The following is an 8,340-nucleotide window of genomic DNA, read 5'->3' on the forward strand; positions in this document are numbered from 1 at the left end:
ATATTTAGTTTTTAAAGATTGAAGTGTCACTTGAGGACAAGTAACATTTTAAGTTTGGGGGATTTTGATACACCTAAAATATAGTATTTTTAGACACATTTTTATACCTATTTTTGAGATATTGTGATTTAATGGAAGGTATTTTTGTGTTTTTCTTGTAGATACAAGTAAAAATGAAAAAAAAAACTTAAAGGAGTGAAAAAGGATCAAATTTGGAGCAAAAAGGTGAAAAATTGTGCAAAAAAGTTTTAGCCCCTAAGGGCCAGATTCGGCGCTTAAGCGCCACTCTTAAGCGCCGAGTAAACAGAGAAGGCCAAGCCTAAGCACCGAGACCCCGCGCTTAAGTGCCAATATCAGGTGGGTGGCAAGTAAAATTGGTTTTCATGAATTTTGAAGAGTTTTTTTAGGCACCCATTGGCTTATTAGGTGGTTGTAACCACCATGGACGAAAATTATCATGAAAGGATGCGTCTCTTGGCCAAATACATTGAATCAAGACACATTTTGAGAGATACTAAGCCACCTCTTGGAAAACTATAAAAGAAAGAAGAGCGGACTTAGAAAAGAGTCTTGAAAAGGTACGAAACAGTGTGAGTTCTGAAAATATTGGCAAGTTTTGAAATTTCTTCGCTGGGAGTTAGTTCGGAGAGATTTTCAGGAACCATTTTTTATTTACTTTATCCTTTTTGTTATTTTGTTTTGAGTCATTGTTGTGAGTAATTGTAAAGAGAAGAGAATCAAAGGAACTTCAAGAGTTTGGTGGAAGAGTTGAGATAAGTTTTTATCTTTTTGTTTTAGACTACTTTTGGTTTTAATCGAGACTTGTTGGTTCGACAATGATTTCTTCTTTAAAACTAAAGTGTGTTTTTATTTTTCCCATGGATTTTGAGTAGTTTTCTTTATCTTTCTTCTTAAAATGATAAGTAATTAAGTTTTGGATGGAAGTTGTGGAGAGTATTGATCTTTAATGATGGAAGAAGTTGTGATGATTTAAATCCATGCACTTCATTTACTTCTTGATTTGGCCAATCCAGATGTTAAAACTACTTGTAAGAACATGTAAGAACCGGGCTGGTAGTCTTCAGAACTATTCAAACTTTAAATTAGCCAATCTTCTTTATAGCATCTCTAGTAAGGGTAAAGAATAATATTGCTCTTATTTAGCACAACACAATTTGCATACTTCCACAACAAAATTCCTATACATATTACTGATTCATAATAAGAAGAAAGATATCTTCATATTTAGTGATTTTCTTTTACAAAAACTCTAGTTATCTTTTTAAATTGTTATTGTTCTATCAAAATATTGAAAATACCAAAAATATATAAATTTTCATTACTACAAAAATCATCTTCACTTTAGATAATTATCTTTTTATTAAAAATAGAAAGTTTGTTGTTTAATAATGTATATTGCATATTCTCCCTGTGGGTTTGATATTCAGGTCTTAATCAAAAAGTCCTATATTACTTGATAACGATACGTATACTTGCGTACTATCCCAAAATTATAAATTAAAAAGTTAAAATCTTATTTTTCTTCAAGATTAATTTTTTGGTTTTTTTTACAAAATAAGAAAATATAAGTGAAAAATACCATCAGAACTATTTCTATACTATGCATAAACATTAAGTCGGGATCAGTTCTCTCCAAGCCTTTCTCTCTTCACAAGCACTCTCAATTCTCTCTTAGAAGTGTAATGAAGAAGAAATCTCTCACATTCCCTCTCCTCTTACAACCCTAGAAGACAATCTTCAATCCCTTGACTTTCTCTCTCTATCTCTCCCTCTTGGTTCTCAATTCTCAATTCTCTCTTAGAAGTCACCTCTCCTTTTCTCTCGCCTTTTTTCTTGTTCGCCCCCCTTAAAAGTTCTTCTCCAACTCTATTTTATTTTGGGTTGCCTCCTCTGAAAAGAGTTCAATTCCCTGTAAAATTCAAAATAAAAGTCAAACCTTTGAATTCAAAAGATGTGCCTCTTTGATCCAAGAGTCAAATCCCTTTAAATTAGAACCTTCCAAAGTGTCTAGATGCATTGAATCACTCCATGGGGTGTTTAGAACAAGCGTCCCGTTGAAAATTCGTACAAAATTCATCTTGAATCACCTTGATTTAAAAAAGTCGCACCTGGCGCATCATGCACCAATCTGGTGCATTATGCGCCAGCACCTTGGATTTTGGGGCATCATGCGCCAAACTCCAAAATTGGCTGCTTTTGCTCCAAATTTTGCTTTTGCTCCAAATTTTGCTCCGCTTTTGCTCCAAATTTTGCTCCTTTTATCATTTTTGCTCCAAATGTCTAAAAATGGTATACCTGCAACAAAAACACAAAAATACATTTCTTTGAAGTGTAATATTATAAAAAATAGGCATAAAAAGGTACTTAAAACAATATATTATTTTTTTGTATCACCCCCCCCCAAACTTAAATTTTTAATCAAATAAAACATTTTATCATCCTATATATATATATATATATATAAGTAAGAATGAAAACTAAAAATAACATGCTTGTAGGAATTTTTACATCCTAAATATACAAGTACAAAAATTAAAAACATGAGTAAAAATTTAATTGATCAAATTTTACTTTAACTTAACATATAAAGATTCATTAGACTTTTATGCAGTGGAGGATAACATAAAAGCAAACAAGCACACTAACAAACATTGCTAACAACAACATAAAGAAAATATCATGTAGTAAATTGAAAGTTCTATACATGAAGTTTTTAAGTGAAAGTTAGAAATATTATAAACCTTCCTAAGATTCAGAATTAAGTTCAACAAAAACTAACTAAATACACTAAACAACAGAGTTAACACAATTACTACCACAGAAATAAAACATAGCTACTCACAATAACATAGGTACATCACAACAGTGTCTAACAAAACAAAACACAACAAAAGCAACAGTCTCAACAAATACAACATAAAACATAACAACGATACAATATAACTGTACCATAAAAAGTTCACAACAATACATAAAAACTAAACTACATAACTAAGTCAAATCTTTTTTCTCCTCATCATCATCACTATCATCTCAATGCCAAAAAGCTGCAGGCTCATATGATGGATATTTTGGAAATGGAGGGAAAACTAAACCTGATCACATCTCAGGAGGTTTTCCATAGATGAGTGGAATTTATCCCTATAATTGCTATGTCTTCTCATATATCCATTCATATGATCCACAAAAATTTTCTAAAATTAATACTTTATCAGTAGTATAGTTGATGTTATCTAACATCCTTTGCAATAAATGTGAGTGCGAATCAGATCTAGAAGTCTGACCTTGTGATGTTAAAGCATGTGAGGTAGAAGCATGAGATGTAGAGGCACCTGAAGTGCTAGAAAATCCACCTCTCTAGCCAAAGATTGAGTGATGTGAATAAGACTTCACATTAACACTTGTAATGGGCTTGAGTGGCTGCAGTATCACTTCCCAGCTATCACATTTAACAGCTTCCTACTTGCATAATGAAAAGATCAAGGATGCAAACCCCAAACCTGAAGTAGTAGCAGCGATGACAGAACTGGTGATAATCTCATAAATCAGAGCTCCAATGTCAATAGGCTTGAACTACTGAATGCAATAGTTCATGGTAGCTCTATCTCGAGTCACTTCACTGAGGTGGTTTGTTTGTAGCAGACGAGCAGAAATAAAGTAGTGCCAAGCCTTTGATGTGGCATCTAACTTTGACGTAAGGAATTTGACTCTTCTTTCATTGGTGATCTTCCACAATCCTCTTCCACCAGTCAATGACAATATAATCTCATCCAACTCCTCCCCATTCGTACTATAGTTTGAATAAAAACATAACGTACTAGGGGGCAACTGATTAAACAGATTTATTACCACTGGGGGGAAAAGTACTTGTTTTCCTCAAACCATGATTCTATCTTCCTCAGCTTCAGGGAGATTCACACAGAACTCCCGAACAATAGAATTGACAGCTACAACAGAAAAACAACAAAAATGCTCCCACTGTCATCGAACAATCAATTCTTCTATTGCTCCATTTGGACTCTTAGAACATCGCTTAGGAATTAATTTCCTCTACTGCAGGGCATTGTCATATCTATCCTGAGCTCTCGAACTAACAAACTTGTTTGAATCAAAATGAACTTTCCCTTTGCTCCTCTTCATTCTTGGGGCCATTTCTAAAAATCATATAAAATTCACAATAAATCCCAAATTCAACTCAAATTCATTAAACTCAACTTCTAAAACCTTAAACTATCATTACTATGTATTTTCCTTAGATTTTTCTCAAATTTTTACCATGAATAGTGACTTTCGGTCAAATCTATAATGTGCTAAAAATACATGGTGAAAATGCACTTCTAGCCTAAGTCAACCACCCCTAAATGGTCTCATAAGTCTTTAATAACTATTTTCTTCCCTTTCAACATTCATTTTTCTCAAGGTTTAACAATCTTAACAAATTTTATACAATACAAAATTTCACACAAACAAACACTTATATTAATTCACAAATAATTACAAACATTTGCAATATATAATTTCTCAATCCAAAGAGTCTTGGATGAGATAGTTCTTAAACACAAACACTAAACAAACTTAGCATTCAAAACACTTAAAACAAATTTAACACTAACAAACAAACACCTAACACAAACAAACATTAAATAAAGAACTTAATTCCACTCTCCTTCCGGTGGAACGAATCCTGGCCTAGCATTAGTCTCTCCTTGGGCATTTGGAATATAAATCTGATAGAATGAATGGTGGTGAAGAACTCTGGTTAAGTCTTCTTCAATCCATTTGTTTTTCAAATACATAACCTTGTCCACTTCTTCAACAAAACTAGTATGACTAAATTACATCTTAAGTTACCATCCAATATGCTTTAGATGTGTGTTAACTTCCATCACCTTTGCTTCAATTGAAGCCACGTCAGCCTCAATTTTAGTGGTTCTCTTCGTTATCCCTTCGATACTAACGACTAGAAAATCGTTTTACAACTCTTGTGCACTTTTACTAATGAACTTCTTCTTCATAGCTTCCTCCTTCTTCTTCAAATCAGTCTCCCAACATGACATATTTCTAAGAAATCTCACTTTTCGCTTAGAATTTAGGGTTAAAATCGAAGTAGGGTGAGAACTCTCTTCATTCCCTTCTATTTATAGGCTCTAGACCAAGCCTAAGACTACTAGACATGTTCCCAGACCACTAACCCACGTTCAAACCCATTAAACCATCTTTAAAACTTCTAGAAATGTAATTTAGCATGTTTAATGAACTGTCGCGCTTAAGCGTGAGTGCTTAATTTAGCATAGGTCAGCTTAATGTCCAAAAACTCATTCTAACATGTCTAAGTCATCTATTAAGGTCTTAGAATTATTACTAAATCATTGTATATTCAAAATACTACAAAAAATTTCTAAATCAAACACAATAACATAACATTCAAAATAAACACACTGATAACTATGAGTTGTCTCCCACAAAGCGCTTAGTTTAACACCGTCAGCCCAATGTAATCAATGCTTATTTTGCTTGACAAACTTTCCCAAATATTAGTCTGTGTGGGAATATTCTTATAGAAGTTCTATATGCAGTCCTATAAGCTCACAAAGCATAGTCCAGTTTGACTGACCAATCTATTCTGATTGGATTCACAGATTTTTCCAATATTTTTTTAATTTCATGATTGGATAATTCAGTCAAACCACTTATCTGAGGATGATAAGTAGTAGCAATTCAAATGATAGATCTAAGCTTCATCGAATGATTTAGTCATTAATGATCCTCCAGCAGCAACATCAATGATAGATCTAATGGATCTTACTAACCCATTATAAAAATTTTGAATGATTAACCAATCTGGAAGAGCATGATGTGGACACTTTCTAAGGAGTTCCTTAAATCTTTTTCAAGCTTCATATATTGATTCTCTTTCAAATTGAGTAAAAGCAGTAATATTATTTATAAGCTTGGCATTTATTAAAGGTTGAAAAATATTTGGCCAAAAGTTTTTGAGTTAAATCCCTCCAAGTTCTAATAGATCTAGGTGCTAACAAATTTAACCACATCTTAGCTTTATCTCTTAAGGAAAAAGAAAAAAATCTAAGTCTGGCGGCATCATTTGATACACTATCATATTTAAATGTAACACGGTTCTAGAAAACTTGCTAAATGTAAATTTGGATTCTCTGATGGTGTTCCCTTAAACTGATTATTTTGTACCATTTATATAATTACATGTTTAAGTTCAAATAAGTTAGCAGCTGTAGCAGGGGTTTGAAAACTTAAATGAATTTCATCTCTTTAGGGTTTGCATATTCCTTTAAAGGTATTTGTGAATTATGATGTTCATTTTCAAAATTTTGAATCTCAATATTATTTTGAGATATGTTTGTCATTTCTTGAAAATTGTGAAGTCCTTTTAATTTTCTGATATTTCTTATAGTTCATTCTAACTCAGAATCTTAAGGCACTAAACTTTTAGATATAGAACTACGCAAGCAAAAGATAAAATTTTAGAAAATGAAATAGCACACTCGAAATAAAATAATTTTAAACTTTTTTAATTTTCAATTTTTTTTTATTTTTTGATTTTTTCCAATTTTTTTTATTTTCAAAAATTAAAAAAGTACCAAAGTTAATTTTTAATTCTCCTAAAAATAAAGCTACAATTTAAATATAGTTTTAAAGTTAAAATGTTTTATCGCTTTCCCTGGCAAAGGCTCCAAAAACTTGACCTCACTTGAAATTATGTTAATATTTATATTTCTTGAAATTGGCAAAAACTTGGCCCAAATTATATTTAGTGACTAGTTTGAATAAATGAAATGATTTGAAAAATAAATAATAAGTTTTCACACTAGGGGTACTATGCAAGTATACATATTTTTTCAAGTAATATAGGATTTTCCTTAAAAACCACAGTATCGACCTCACAAGGAAAACAAAAACTCTTAATATTGACTTGCAAAACTCTATCTAAATTGCAGATAAATATGATAGGAGAAAAATATCAAAATGTTGGCAACAAATTAACACCAAATTTAAGCGGAAAGTAAAAATTAAATTTAAAAGTTTAATAAAGTTCATAAGACTAATAAAGAATACAAACAAGTTTGAATGTTATACAAAGATCTTTCCCCTTGAAAAAAGATGTTAATCAATGTAGGATTTGAATTATGAAAAGGATAAAATGATGTATTGTGTCAAATAAGTGCATTCCTATTCTTTACCTCCTCTCGGTGCTAGCAAAGAACATTGACTAACCTAGAGTTTTCACCAGCTTGTGAAGTAGTGCTAAGTAGATTCTGGCCTCTCACTTCCAGATTACCCACTATGCCCTCTCTATATGACCTACTAGGGACCCTTATGATCCAAAATCTAAACCAAATTAATAAAAGAATCTAGTCTGTTGTCTTAGAAACATCAATTCTATGCTCATTAAAACTTATCTCCGTATTTATTTGCACCCCTCTCAGATGATCGCAACGATTCTGCCCAAGTTGAAATGTGGTACTCACTAGTTAATGAAATCATAGCCCTCCTGGGTCATTATGTTTTTCAACAGATTTCAACAATACAAATGGTCAGTTTGCAAAGTCAATGAAGAATCAAAAACCAGAGAAAATACCATCACAATAGTTTAAAATAAAAATAAATCTTCAAATCATTCTCATCCCACAAAATTAATTCCCAAATACAAGGAGAAAGAAAGGGAACTACTCAAAATTAATGAAGATTAAAAAAACACGGGATTTATATTGAAATTCAAGTCTTACAACAAAAACTATACAAGATGCTTATCTTTATGTCTTCTCCCTAAGAAAATCCTGAAATTTCTTTGAAGCAATCTCCAAACTCTTAAGAAAAACAAAGACTCTCTCTCTCTCTCACACACACACACACTATAAAACTTTGAGAAGTCACCTCTAATACACCCAAAAGACTCTCCAAAGACTCATTTTTTGTCCAGAATTTAGCCCTATTAATAGATAATTAAAAAACACCAACGATCACTTCAAGCACCCCTTCAAAATTCAGTCAAATTCAATGAGTATTCTAGAAAGTTGGTTATTGGCATTATAGCGCCAGTTTGGGGCGCTAAAGTGCCTAGCACACACTATTTTTGCTCCATACAAAATCTTCCATTTTTGCTCCATTTTGTTCTCATTTTCTCTAAAAGTTCATTCGATGTACTTGAAACCAAAAACATGCAAAATGCCTTCGTTTAAAGTGGAATATTATAAAAAATATGCATAAAATGTACACAAAAAAATAAGTAATTTTTAGGTGGATCAGACAACAGCACAAAAAATCTCCTTTGAAATGCATGAAAGT

The sequence above is a fragment of the Phalaenopsis equestris genome, unplaced genomic scaffold, assembly GCF_001263595.1.
Source record: "Phalaenopsis equestris unplaced genomic scaffold, ASM126359v1 Scaffold000717, whole genome shotgun sequence".
Lineage (NCBI taxonomy): Eukaryota > Viridiplantae > Streptophyta > Magnoliopsida > Asparagales > Orchidaceae > Phalaenopsis > Phalaenopsis equestris.